At 50.4% G+C, this 14390-nt stretch overlaps 1 protein-coding gene across 2 annotated transcripts in view; it reads right to left on the bottom strand.

The window, feature by feature from the left end:
* Positions 1–14390, bottom strand: part of GALNT18 (polypeptide N-acetylgalactosaminyltransferase 18) — a 342573-nt gene that overhangs the window by 326780 nt on the left and 1403 nt on the right. The window lies entirely within an intron of this gene.

Here is a 14390-nt window from a genome sequence, read left to right as displayed (position 1 = left end):
GAGATCTTCCTGAGCACATTTTTCACATAAGCTCCAAAAAGGAAAGACAGTGGGAACAGAGGAAAGACAGACCCAGCTTTCCCCTGCGCCCCAGCCCCTGGAGGCAGCATGGGTGCCTCCCTGTACATCACCTCATTTCATCGGCACAATCCTGCGGTGGGCAAGAAGTGTCCTCACTTCTACAGTTGGGGAAACTGAGGCACCAGAAATGAACAGACTTGGTGAGCCTCCCCCCCCACACACATAGACGGCAGCTACTGGTTTTGTTTAATAACCGAACTTGCCCTCTCAAATCTTCCCTGCTCCACTCCTCTAAATCCTCTTTAGTCTTCAAAGACGTCCCGGTAACCCCCGTGAAGTCTATTCTGACAGCTCCCGCTCCCAGAATTCCATTTAACCTTCGTCATGTCTGTCAGTGTGCATAGAGCCTCAACTGCTTCTCGCTTTGCCTTCTCAGTCAGCTTGAGGAGCTCTTTTAGGAAAAGGGACTGGGTCCTGGGTGGTTTGTCATTTCCCACGCAGTGCCGAGCCCATGAGTGGTACCTGGGGAGCACCACAGAGCAGCCTGGACTGGTGCCTTTAAACACTGGGCATGGGTGGCACCGGGTGCGGTGGTGAGGGTGCCCCTTGGGACACCTCTGTCCCATCCTGGAGCTGCCTGAGTCCACGGCCGCCTCTGCTTCTGATTCCAGGCTCCTGCTAATGTGCATCTTAGAAGGCAGCAGATGATAGAAAGCTCAAACACTAGGGATCTCCGCCACCCACACGGAAACCAGGCCAAGTTCTGGGCTTGTGGCATTGTTCTAGCCCAGCCCAGACTGTTGTGGGCATTTGAGAAAGGAACCAGCCAACGGAAGACCTCACTTTGTCTATCTGTCTCTGTCTCTGTCTCTCTTTGCCTTCCAAACAAACTAAAATAATTTTTTAAACTTTTTAAATAAAATTAAACTTAAAAATAAAGAAAAACTTGGATTCTCTGCCCTCCCCCTTTCTGGTGGCCCTCCAAGCCTTCCAGAGCAATCCTTCTACAATGCCTCTGAGGCTGTACAACCAGCTCCATCTGGCCTCACCCCCCTCTCCTTTCTCCCACCATTGCTCTGCCCCATCCGCACTGGCCACCCTACTGTCACTCAAACACACCAGATGCATTCCTGCCTCAGGGCCTTTGCACTGGCTGTTCCCCTAGTGACATACATGGCTCACATCTTACCTTCTTCAACTCTTGGTGCTTGTGGAAGATCCCCAAGCAGCTTGATCCATTGCAATCCCTTCATATTTTCGTCTTTGTTCCGTCGATACATCCTCAGCACTGATGGGTGCTCAAGAAATGCTTATTGAATGAAGGAAGACTCTGAGCATGTGACTGAAAGTTGTTCAAAGTCCCGCCCCAACAGGGATTACCGGAATCTGGAGGTACACCTGCAGTTTCTCCCAGCCACCCACAGGGATCCATTTCCTGCCCAGGCCCAATCCCTAACAAATAATGCCAGCCTTGGGGTCATGTTCTACACCTACCCACAGAGCTAGGGGCCCGCTATTCTGTACATTCCACTCCAAATATTCTATTCCCTCTCTTTAATGGAAGTTGCCGGCAGGCCTGGCCATGTCTGCTGTTTCCTTTCTTTGTGCCAGTCCCCTCTTAGGGTTCCATACCCAACCCCATGCCCTGAAAAGAGAGGACCCCCAAGGAAAGCTATGGCTGGGATGAGTGCGGGAGGTGCTCTTGTCCACACTATGTCCTCTCCTGGAAAGAAGTGACATTTCTGGCTGTGAACAGGCACACCTGGGGCACCTCTCAGCTTCCCAGAGGGCTGAGGCCAGGCGGGCTCCCGGCACAGGCATCCCCCACGTCTCCAGGGAGAGAGTTTGCCAAGGAGCCGCTCGCCAGTAACCCATTTTGGGGCCCTGGGCTCTCAAGAGGGCTGCCTCCAGCCTCGCCTGCAACCTCTCTGTTGGGGAAAGGAGTGAGCTTGTTTCCTCCTGGTCAGCATCCTCCAAGCAGAAAAGCAAGAGGGCCTGGCCCCTTACTTTGGGCTGAAGAGAGGCAATAGGGGGTCTGTCTCTCACCAGCTGCTTGCACACGCTAAGTACAATCACCAAGCCTCGGAGGTAAAACAAGGGTGGTAGCCTCCCCGCACAGGGCTGCAGGCTGGGGCCGGCACGAGGCGGCGCCTGCCACTCAGCACGTAGCAGGTGCTCCACGTGTGCCGACTGCCCCCTCTCCGTCTCTTTCCAGATGAGTTCAGTCCTGTATCCACAGCCCTCCCTCCCCGGTTTCCTCCCTGTGCTGATGAAAGCCCCCTCGGGTCACCTGCCACTGCACTCCATTTATAACACAAATCCTCAAGTTCTAACCATTAAAAAAAAAAAAAAGCCTGGCCTGGTTATAGAGTTGGAGGGTCTGACTCCTGATTCCAGCATATTACACTTCCCTCCATGCAGTCTTTCAGAAACTAAAGCGAATCAGAGGATCAGCTTGTTATTAAAACGAGCTTTAGAAGCTGAAGAAACCAAAATGGTACAAGACTCACTTCTCCAAGCCCGAGCAACTGACAGGCAGGTGGGAAGCCTCCTCACCCCGCTCCTACTCCTTGCAGCTCCTTCCTTCCCTTCAGGGAAAGATGATGATTAATTAGACAAAGCCTGCTCCACTTGTTGAAATCCTTTGAGGCAGGAACCACATAAACACCGAGCATTATAACTGCAGTAAAGAACTCCAGGAACTCCTCTGCCTGGGGACGCGAAACAAGGCACAGCTAAATAAATCTGCAACGGAAGATCAGAAAGGATCTTCCACATGGATAATAGAAAATGTCACCAGCATAAACAGGAAGAGAGATTAGTCCAATAAAGGGAAAAAAGCCCCCTTTGTGGGGGCTCCAGGAAGATTTTTGCTTACTTTAAACTTTCCAGCATATAACTCACACGGTTATTAATACAGACTCCTACTGTTTTGGGCAAATAAACAGCTGCTGATGTTTTGTGCCCAAACCACTTTATTAGAGCTTTCCTTTACAGCAATTGTTTCTTCCTTTCCAAATCCTACGAGGCTCAGACAGCTGAAAACAAGGCAGAGCAAACAACAAAGGAGAGAGGAGGCAGCCTCTGTCGGCAGGGCTGCTGGGACCCTCACTGCCTCCTCTATTGCTCTTCAGGAAAGGCAGCGTTCAAGGGCAGTGAACAGAAACAGAGCGGTGTAACCAGGAGAGCTGCTTCTGCCCGGGGCCTGGGAGTGACTGCCGAACAGAAGGCACTGAGAGAAGCCCCGGTGACCAATCATCAGGTATACCCAGGGCTTCCCTGCCCATACATCTGCGTGTACAGGCCTATTTTATTCGTTTTTGAAAATATTTATTTATTTGAAAGGTACAGTTAGAGAGAGAAAGGGAGAGAGAGGGAGGGAGAGATAGAGAGAAAGGGGGGGGAGAGAAAGGGAGGGGAGAGAGAGAGAGGGAGAGAGAGAGGGAGGTGGGAAAGAGAGAGAGGGGGGAGAGAGAGAGAGAGAGGGAGAGAGAGGGAAGGGGAAAGAGAGAGGGAGGGGAGAGAGAGAGGGAGAGAGGGAAATCTTCCATCTGCTGGTTCACTCCCCAAATGGCTGCAACGGCCAGGACAGGAGCTTCCTCTGTGTCTCCACGTGGGTGCAAGGGCCCAGTGACCTGGGCCATCTTCCACTGCTTTCCAAAGCACTTTAGCAGGGAGCTGGATCAGAACTGAAGCAGTCAGAACTAGAGCTGGCACTCATATGAGATGCCAGCCCTGTAGGCCATGTCTTAACCCTCTGCACCATAGTGCCAGCTCCACGTACAGGTTTAAAACAGAGAAAGTCTGGCCTGGTACTGTGACGCAGAGGGTTAAAGATCTGGCCTACGGTGCCAGCATCCCATATGGGTGCCAGTTCGAGTCCCGGCTGCTCCACTTCCAAACCAACTCTCTGCTATGGCCTGGGAAAACAGAAGATGGCCCAAATGCTTGGGCCCCTGCACCCATATGGAAGACCCGAAAGAAGCTCCTGGCTTCAGATCAGCTCAGCTCTGGCCACTGAGGCCACTGGGGAGGGAACCAGTGGATGGAAGACCTCTCTCTGTCTCTCTGGCTCTACCTCTCTCTGTAACTCTTTCAAGTAAATAAAAAAAATATTTAAAAAAAAATTAAAAAGGGCACATAAAAAGAGCACCTGGCTCCACAGTGATCCATGGTAATCCAGGAGAGACAGCTCTCACAGCCTCTGTGACAGCACCAGACACCCACCCAGACCGTGACCTCGTCCCTCTGCCACCCTGTGTGCGACAAGCCACACCCCCTGTCTGGCTCCCTCTCTTGCTGCTCTCCCACTTGACTTGAGGCCTTTGAGCCCACACTTGAACACAGTCTTGGGTGAAATTTTCATTTTCTCTTCTCTTCTGCAGACAGCACAGACCCTGGAGACAGCTTCCCTTCTGCACCCCGGCCACCCATCAGCCCTGCGACCTTGGGCAAACACCTCCCACTGCTGTGACAAAACGCTGAGGCTGGGTAAGACATAGGAAGTGTGTTTACTTTACAGTTTAGAGGCCAAACGTCCAGGATGAAGGGGCTGCATGGAGTCAGCCTTTGGGGACAGCCCCTTGGCTGCCTCCCAACATGGCGGATGGCACCACAGTGGGTGCGGGAGGGAGACAGCAGTCTCCAGGGAGACAGGAAGCCAGAGACCCAGGAGCCGGGCTTGCTCCTTCCTAACACTCATCTTTGTGGGAACTAACCAGGGTTCCTGGAGAACTTCATGAATCCCTGTGGAGGATATTTCCTCTAGCAACCCAATCACCTCCTACCATGCCCCACCTCCTATCGGTTCTGCCACCTTTCCGCATCACTGCACCGAGACCAAGCTGCCAGCCCTGAACCTTTGAGGGCCACACACAAATCCTATCCAAAGCATGGCACTCTCTAAGTCTTAATTTTCCTACCTCCAAAATCCTACTTCAATCACCTTGCAAAAAGGAAAGGAAAAGGAATCACTGATTTAAAAAAAAAATACATTTTTCCCTTTAAATAACATAAATTAAATAACCTTGCAGGACAGCACCTAGCCAGCTCTGACATGCACGAGCAGTTTTCTTCCTCCATGTCCTTGATTCAATCAAACCACAATTGTTGCTACGCCTGTTGCTCTAAAATCAATTGACAGTTTGTCTAAGATTCCCATTTGTCACTTCAACTGTCTCTTTAGTGTTCTTATTCCACACTCGTTGGCCCAGGCGATTTTGCTACTGTTCCCCTAGGCTCCCAGATGTCATTAGCACGACACTTTTAGCCCAAGCTTCAGGTGCCATCCAGCCAGACTTCCTGAATTGCCCACCCGCTCCTCTAGGATCCCGATGGCCCTACACTCTAGACTCCCAGAGCTCAGAGACAGACAGCATGTCAGACTGGAGGAGCCCACAAGCTCCAGAGCTGGTTCGGGGCCGCACTCCACCCAGGACCCGGGCAGCAGGCACCCATTTGCACCACACGCCGTCCCCAAGGTGAGCGGTGCAGACGCTGCTTCTCTGGCTCTTCCCACTGTACCTGCGTGAGCTCCTGGAGGACAGTGGTGGTGGATCAGAGCCCAGTGAGGTGCACCTGCGGGCTCCGATGCCGTCTCAGGGGTGACTTCCCAGGAAGCCTCTCAGTGTCTCGCCGGGGCCGGATAACAGGAATTTTGACTAACACCATTAAGGGAAGCCTCACTACCCAAAAATAAACCTTCAGAAAACAGAAATTCAATGTCAGGCAATGAAAAAGAACTACCTCTCAGAACTGCATACCCACTGGGATGATCTGTCTAGCAATATATTTTAATCCACCGTCATGTAGCCATAAAAATTACCGAAGCTTTAGCCTTCAGATAACCAGGAACCCTTCTGCTTAAAGCTTCAGTTGGCTGCACCCAGCAGGGTCCAGCAGGGGTACGCAGACCCACCCAGAGGTTTCCAGAATGCCAGTTTCCTCAATCACTGCCACAACATACTGTATTCTGGAGCACTTGTGAGGTAATTTGTTATTAACTGTAATTTAGTAGCAAAACATATGAATGATTAACTTTGCGTAAATTAAAGAGATTTCAAGGTTATCGCATTCCTTTGCATACTAATACGGTTCCGTGAGTGGGAAGGGAAGGGGTGGAGTGAGAATGAAGGCAGCGTGCTGGGACAGGCAGCAGCCTGGCCCGCCCCGGGGCCCCTGCCCTGCGTGTGAAGGCATGTGTGTCAGGAACGGGGGTGGGGTGGGGGCAAGCAGACGCACTGAGGAATGCAGCCGACTGTGACCCCAAGGCACAGTGGATTTGTTGAGAAAACAGTGGTAGGAGCCATGGGATGGCTGAATCACTGCCAAGTTCAAGGCAGGTTACCCAGCCCTCAAGAGACTTCCACGCCCAGCGTAAAAAGCCCAGCCCACCATTCACTGACTTGGAGCATCACCAGCAGAGCTCATCCACAACGCCTCTTCTCCCCACCCCAGTGCCTGCCCAACCTGTACAGACTTCTGCCCCTCCAGCTCCATGCACAGTCCTCTCTCTCTCTCCCCAAGCCCCACCTTGCTGCCTGCTGGCGGCATTCATCACTCAGGACCTCCGTACATCAGCTCCAGCAGGACTGCCCTCCAAGAGGCTCCGCAAGGCAGCCTCGCTGCTCCCAGGCTCCCAGACAGAACCCAAGTGAGACCCTCAATGCAGCCCCAGGTCAAGACTATAAATAGTCCACTCAGCTCTGCAGGTGAAGTGAGGTCAGACATCCTGTAGGATGGTGATGAAGACGCTGCAGTAGCCTTGCTATAGGTCTCTGCATTCCAGCGGTACCCGTGAAAACAGATTAGCCCAACCCAAGTGACTGAAGCCAACCTCCAAGGCCGGAAAGCAGGCTGTGCTTCTCTGACATTTTTCATTCTGAATTCTCCTTGAGATTCTACACCTACCTACTTATCAAGGGCAAATAACAATTCACGTCAAGTGAGTGGGAAAGAATGTAGAATTCATTCATTTTACAGCCTACACACTTAGGGCTAAAAATGAAAATTCTCTGACCATGGGGAAAAAAAGTTATACAACTTTGGCAAGGTTTGTCTGCTGCACAAAGATGTGGGCCTGGGCTGGTCACCAAGGCAATTAGGCTCAACCTCTAAGCCGTGCTATTCAACGCTCGCTAAATATCAATCACCATCCCAACACAATTCCATCTGCCACTGTGCACGCCGAAAGACAAACAGCTTCACTATTTAAATGACATCCTTTCCTCAAATAAACGCCAAGCACTCAGCAAACAATCCGTCCTCTTCTTCACAAACCCTGCCCCACAAAGGACCAGATGAGGACACCAGCTAATTCGAGGTGATGTCCAAAAGCTAGAACCGCCAAGCCTAGGGCATCTTCTGATTCTTGGAGGCCATCTAAGGTTTGCAACTCAGCAAACAGAGCAATCTGCTGTTAGGGACCCGATGTGCATTAATATGCACACCAAATGCCTAATAAAGTTTCAGGAAACAAAATGCAGCTAATAACCCATTTCTCCCATTGTTGGGATGATCTTGATTTGGTGAAGTGAGATAATGGATTTAGAAATTAGTCATATAATGTAATACATTATTAATCATGGTATTCATGAGGGAAAATAGATGCTGAAGGAACACCACCCAGGAATTCACTTTCCTTTTAGCTTTGTTTACTCTCTTGAATTCTTCCTGCTTCCATCATCCCTCACCAGAATGTAACAGTCTGATCTTCCCTCTCTTCCCCAGTGATTTTCAACCTGTTTCTGAAGAAGCAGAGGCTGCTAAATAATGACATGTTTTAGAGAACACAGTAACAGGGAGCGTGCAAGTTACAGGGAGGGAGGGAGCCCAGAGGTGGGGCCTGGGAGACCCCTCCGGAGCCTTTTACCTCTTGGGTCCCTATTGAACCTTCTTTCTAGAAGGTTTGGGGTGCCTGGGGACACAGTGGGAAAACTACTCCCCTAGACCATCTATGCAAAACAATCAGTGTATACGTAGCATGTAAGGCAGGCGCGATGGATAGAGATAGCTATAAATAAAACACAGATGTAAAATACACAAACATGGATAAAAGAGAAGAATGGGCAAAGGACACAGCAGTTCTCACAAAATGAAGGCAAACATGTAGGTGGGGGGAAGCAGCCTACGGTCATCAGAGGAAGACAAATTAACAGAATAGTGTGTTTGACAGCAATTCCATTGGCCCAGAAAAATTGGATGATGACACCAAGACTGGCCAAGCTCCATTACACTGGTACAGTAACACTACTGTCAGCCGCTCTGTAACAAGTCCTTCCTTTTGGACAACAGTTTTCATAAAAATGTCCACAGTAATTTTTGTTTTTTCTTTTAATTTGAGAGGCAGCAAAAGAGAACCCCTATCTGCTGGATCACTTTTCAAATGCCCACAACAAAGCCAGGAGCCAGGGATTCAGTTCAGTTCTCCCACACGGATGGCAGGAGCCCACATACTGGACCCATTCTCACTGCCTCCCTAGGTCCACATTAGCAAGAAGCTGGAGTCAGGAGCCTGGGCTGGGGATGAACTGCAGGCTCTGGGATGCGGGATATGGACGTCCTGGCTGGCATCTCGACTGCTGGCCAAAGGCCTGTCCCACTCGCGCTCTGAGTCACTGCTCACCCCCCTTCTGGAAACATGGCGGGACTATGGAAGGTCCATGGGAAACCGGAATTACAAGATGCATTTATCTGAATGCAAACTTTGATAATCCATGCATAGTCTTTTTCATATTACACATTTTCCATGAACTTTTTGAAGACCCCTGTACATCTTGAAAATAATTCAAAAGAAAAGAAAAAAAAAATGAGGTGAAGACATTGACTTCTGCTGAGAATGTCCAACAATAGGGAAGTGGTTGTCTCAACAATGGCACAGGATGTGAGAATACTATGCAACCATTAACAACACAGTAACAGTTCTCCTAAACACCCCCACCTTGGTCCACTCTCCACATCCACTGGGCTTTCCATTTTCTCTGTCCAACAAACCCCACACCTCTGTCCCTCCATGTGGCCCCTTCTCAACCACTGTGGCTCCCAATCACCTCCCCCCTACCCCTGCTGGGCTGGTTCCCAGACATGTTTACACCATTCAGACTTGTCACTGTAACCACCCAATTTAATTATATATGAAATCTGACTGCTAAAGCAATGAGAGTTGCTGTTTCTAAGAAAATTAATTTAAATGCTTTGGTAAGACTAAACCAAAGGTTGTCACTGACATCGCAGTCAAATTACATGTGAGAAAAATTACTGCAAAAGGTCAAACAAAGATCACAAAAAAAACTAGGCTACTGTACAGAGATACCATCATTAGTACCTTTCAGCTCCCAGTGAATTTTAAAGAAAACAGAACTAGAATCAGACTTGGTAAACAGGATGTCATAGGAGCTGTTTGTGCCAGGAAGATGAGCCGAATACCGATCGGCAATCCACCCCAAAGACAGTGCTCTGGCCTGACATCAAAGGACTGGCACATGAACCTACATGAAAACCAGATGCTTTAATTACATAATTTCAAAACACTATCGTTTAATGCATGTTTGTAACATTCCCCTTCCTTCTCCTCTCTGACCAGGATTTCATGAGCGGGCTGTGTGGAAGAGAGGAACCCATTGTCCTTTGCCAGCAACACTGGACCACATGGACTGAGAGTGGCTCCAAGCACCGTGACCTCCGACTACTGCCCCAGTGCAGTGCCTCGCCCAGATTACATCCCTAGTAACTAAACGTTGAGCCAGGGAACTATGTAGCAAACATGAAAAAATGCTCCTAACAAAAAGAAAATTTTAAAAAGGCAGACTACAAGATTACACATAAATCATAACTATACCTTCATTTTAAAATATGGGGGCAGGGGCCAGCATTGTAGTTAAGCTGCCACTTGCGACACCAGCATCCTGTACCAACACCTGTTGGAGACCTGGCTGCTCCACTTACAATCCAGCTCCCTGTTAACACATCTGGGAAGACAGCAGATAATGGCCCAAGTGCTTGGGCCTCTGCCACCCTTGTGGGAGACCTGGATGGAGTTCCAAGTTTCTAGCTCTGGTCTGGCCCAGCCCTGGCTATTGCAGCCATTTGGGGAGCCGACCAGCAGATGGAAGATTTCACTCTCTCTTTCTCTCTCTCTCTCTCTCTCTCTGAAATTCTGCCTTTCAAATAAGCAAATAAGCCTTAAAAAAAAAAAAAAAAAAAACTTCAGGGGGCTGGCACTGTGGCGTAGTGGGTAAAGCCAGCATCCCATATGAACACCGGTTTGAGTCCCAGCTGCTCCACTTCCGATCCAGCTCTCTGCTATGGCCTGGAAAAGCAGTAGAAGATGGCCCAAGTCCTTGAGCCCCTGCACCCATGTGGAGACCCAGAAGAGGCTCCTGGTTCCTGGCTTCAAATCAGTGCAGCTCCAGCTGTTGAGGCCATCTGGGGAGTGAACCAGCAGATGGAAGACCTCTCTCTCTCAGCCTCTGTCTCTCTGTAACTCTGCCTTTCAAATAAATAAATCAATCTTGTAAAAAAAAAAAAAAAAAAAAAAAACCTGCAGAGGCAAATAGACAAGGCTAGTAAAGAATATTCAAAATGCAAAATAGTTATTAGGGCAGAATGAATTACGGACAATTTTATACATTTTAAAATACTTTCTGTGGGGTAGGTGTTTGGTGCAGTGGTAACTGCCACTTGGGATACCCACATCCTAAGTCAGAATGTCTGGTTTGAGTCTGGGCTCCACTTCCAATTTCAGCTTCCTGATAATGTGCACCCTTGAAGGTATCGGTGACTGTGGCTCAATGACTGAGTTCTGGGCGCCAGGCTTCAGCTGGTCCAGCCCTAGTTGTTGAAGACTTTGGGGGAGCGAACCAGTGGCTGGGAGATTTCTGCTTCTCTGCCTTTCAAATAAACTGAAAATAAACAATTTTTTTTCTTAACATTAGCACATTATTTTCTAGATTCAACAAGATCCTAACCAGAAAAAGGAGAAAGTCATTTTTGCTTTTGACAGTGAATTAGCAATTCCATTCCCCTAAGTTCTCCAACACTTGGGTCTCCTTCAGCAAACTCTCTACCTCTGCCACCTGCCTCACCCATCTGATCTTTCTCCTCCTAGAACCAAACCTGTAATGACACTTATTTTGTGTTTCCAAGCTATCAGGATCCTTTTTTTTTTTTTTTTTTTTTTAAGCTGAAGTTTTCTACCCTCTCGTTTAACATCTATTTGGTTGGGGGGAAAAAAACTCAAAATTGCAATTTACATTCCCAAGAGATTCTCAAACACCATCTAATTAAATCATTCAATCAGAAAACAAATTAAAATGAAATATCACTGCAACCCCCAAGAGGAAAATAAACTTTTCAGTCATGACGAGAACAGACCTCTAGGGTGACGCTCCAAAGCCTCTTCTAATTGCGAGTCCTTCTGAACATCCTGCGGAACATTTTGTGACATTTGCAGCTTCCGGGACGACTTCCCTTCCTCCGGAAAGAGGAGCCTGAGCACGCCTCTGGAGCAAAACATGTTCTTTGCAGAAGGTAATGCTCTCATTAATGACTAATTGGTGCACTAGGCCTCTGCCGGAGTACTCTCTCATTCACCCACTCACCCATCCAACGCCTACTCTCTGCAGAACACGCCAGGGTGTGCAACAAACACGAGGTGAATGGCACCTCTGCCTCTCGCCAGGAAACCAAACCAAACCCTGAGCCCCCTGAGTCCTTCCATGGCCAGCGTCTCCGAGTGGGAAAGCTGCTGATGCCATCGCCCCCACCGTCCTCTGAAGTCTTAACTCTCACATTCACTTCCACCATCATCAACTGGTTCCAGGGAACCCTTCTCACCTGGGGGCCCCAGGAGAGAGCAGAGCACATGGTTAGGAATTTAGACTGTGAAGCCACACTAGCTGTGTTTAAACCCCTTTACTACCAAGAACCACTGGTATGACCCTAGACAATTCATGGAACCTCTCCGGCCTTGGTTTCCACATCTGTCGAATGGGGCTATTATCACCTACCTCACAGGGCTGTGTAGACTAAACAGTCAACACATGGAAAGCATTTAGAAGAGGGTCCAGCGTATAACAGGTGCTATATAATTCTTCCTTCTTTTTTTTTTTTTTTTACAGGCAGTTAGACAGTGAGTGAGAGAGAGAGAGACAGAGAGAAAGGTCTTCCTTCCATTGGTTCACCCACCAAATGGCCACCACAGCTGGCATGCTGTGCCGATCCGAAGCCAGTAGCCAGGTGCTTCCTCCTGGTCTCCCACGCAGGTGCAGGGCCCAAGCACTTGGGCCATCCTCCACTGCCTTCCCAGGCCACATCAGAGAGCTGGACTGGAAGAGGAGCAACCGGGACAGAACCGGCCCCCCATCCGGGACTAGAACCCGGAGTGCCGGTGCCACAGGTGGAGGATTAGCCTAGTGAGCCGTGGCGCCAGCCATTTTTTCCTTCTTATTATTTTTTTAAAAAATTTTATTTATTTACTTATTTGACAGGTAGAGTTACAGATAGCAAGAGAGACAGAGAGAAAGGTCTTCCTTCCATTGGTTCACCCCCCAAATGGCCGCTATGGCTGGCACTGTGCCAATCCAAAGCCAGGAGCCAGGTGGGAGACCCGCTGGTCTCCCACGTGGGTGCAGGTGCCCAAGCACTTGGGCCATCCTCCACTGCCCTCCTGGGCCACAGCAGCGAGCTGGACTGGAAGAGGAGCAGCCGGGACTAGAACCCAGCACCCATATGGGATGCCGGCACTGCAGGCGGAGGATTAACCAAGTGAGCCACGGCACCGGGCCCCTCCTTTTTATTATTGCCCCTTATTTGTCTCAGCTCAGCCAAGTAAACAGGATTATTCAAAAGGCTCTGCTGACTGAAGGACTTTGACAGCGGACTACACAGAATCAACCTCTATCACCGAGTACAGGAGTCTGGTGTATGGTCCCTTTCCACCCTCTGCCTTCGAGAGCTGCCCTTGACCAGTCCCAGGGGCTCCTTATCTGTCTTTCTAAAATCCGGGTCACTGAGGGGGAGGGACGAGCACTCCAGCACCTTGCAGGGAGCTGTCAATCACTGCCACACCATCACAGCACAACCACCCAACTTCTGCCTCATTTGTGGTCTTTCCCAAGTCACTGCCCCTTTCCCACCCACTTCCAGGCTGTGGGTTTGGCCTTTGTGTCCTGAGACTGTGGTCATTTCTGAACATCCACAGGAGCCATTGCACGCATACAAGAGAACTGGACCGGCACGCGTTTCACCGATCCTGCTCTTTTCTTACTCATCTCCTGAACAATACACAGTTAAAGGTTTCCTCGGAGAAAATCACAAAGGCTCCCTTTGAACTTCACCACCGCACTTGTTTTCACACAGAGCCTCATAAATTACATGACACGATCCCCAGCCAACATAATAGGGGCTCACCCTGGGAGAAGCTCACGGATTAACAACATCCCCTCAACACCGCCCAAAGCAGGACCCAGCCCACCCCCTCCCTGACCACACAGAAAAGCAGGAGAGAATCATTTCCCAGGAACACTTACACACAAGCGGAATCTGACCAGAAACCTCTCAAAACCTGTTGGCAAACTACAGACGTGGAAGGAGGGCATGGCCTTGTGCCTCCCGGGAACCGTCCCCCACCACCCTGGGGCGGACACCCGCTTCTGGAGCTGATGAACTGTGGATCTGGACCCAGGGCAGGGCGTGGGAAATGACAAGGAAGAGACAGCAGCTCCAGGCACCCACCGCAAGACAACCTGGGCCAGATGGAGAGGGGGAGGCAGGTCTGAAGAAGAAAGTGGCATCGGTCTGCTCTCCTGGGGAAGTGTGTTCTTAACTCACATCCGTCAGGGAGCAAAGCGGACCCAGACGGCTCCTCTGCTCCGACCCCAACCTGCCCTGGGAAGAAACTGTTCCACCACGGGGCAGGACACGCCAAATTCAGGCAGATCATCAGTCCCGACGGGGGCAAGGGCAGCGGGGCAAGGGTTGCAAGGCAGACAGCCACGTGTGGACGAGACAGGGCTGCTGGGGGAGTCAGCCTTCAACGTGCCAAGCTCTGCCGTGGCTGCACGCAGTCTGGCGGGCCTGCCGGGTTCACAGGTGAACCAGCTTGGGCTCTGCCCCTAGGACGCTTACACACCGGAACACCGGGGCGCCGGGACGTGCAGAAAAAGCAGTGTGAACGTGAGAGGTGCGCGGGGCGCCGGCACCAGAGCTCGCGCGCAGAACGCCGCCTCTCGCCTCTCCCTCCCACGGCTCTTCAGATCCCGTCGCCTCAGAATCCAGAGCTCCGCATCCCGCCCTCCCTCTGGAACCCCGCGCTGGCCTGGAGCGCACCCACAGGGCGCAGCCTCTGACTCCTGGACCGCCCCGCGCCGGTC

This window comes from Oryctolagus cuniculus, chromosome 1 (genome assembly GCF_964237555.1).
Source record: "Oryctolagus cuniculus chromosome 1, mOryCun1.1, whole genome shotgun sequence".
Lineage (NCBI taxonomy): Eukaryota > Metazoa > Chordata > Mammalia > Lagomorpha > Leporidae > Oryctolagus > Oryctolagus cuniculus.
This window is presented reverse-complemented; position numbering and strand designations above follow the sequence as displayed.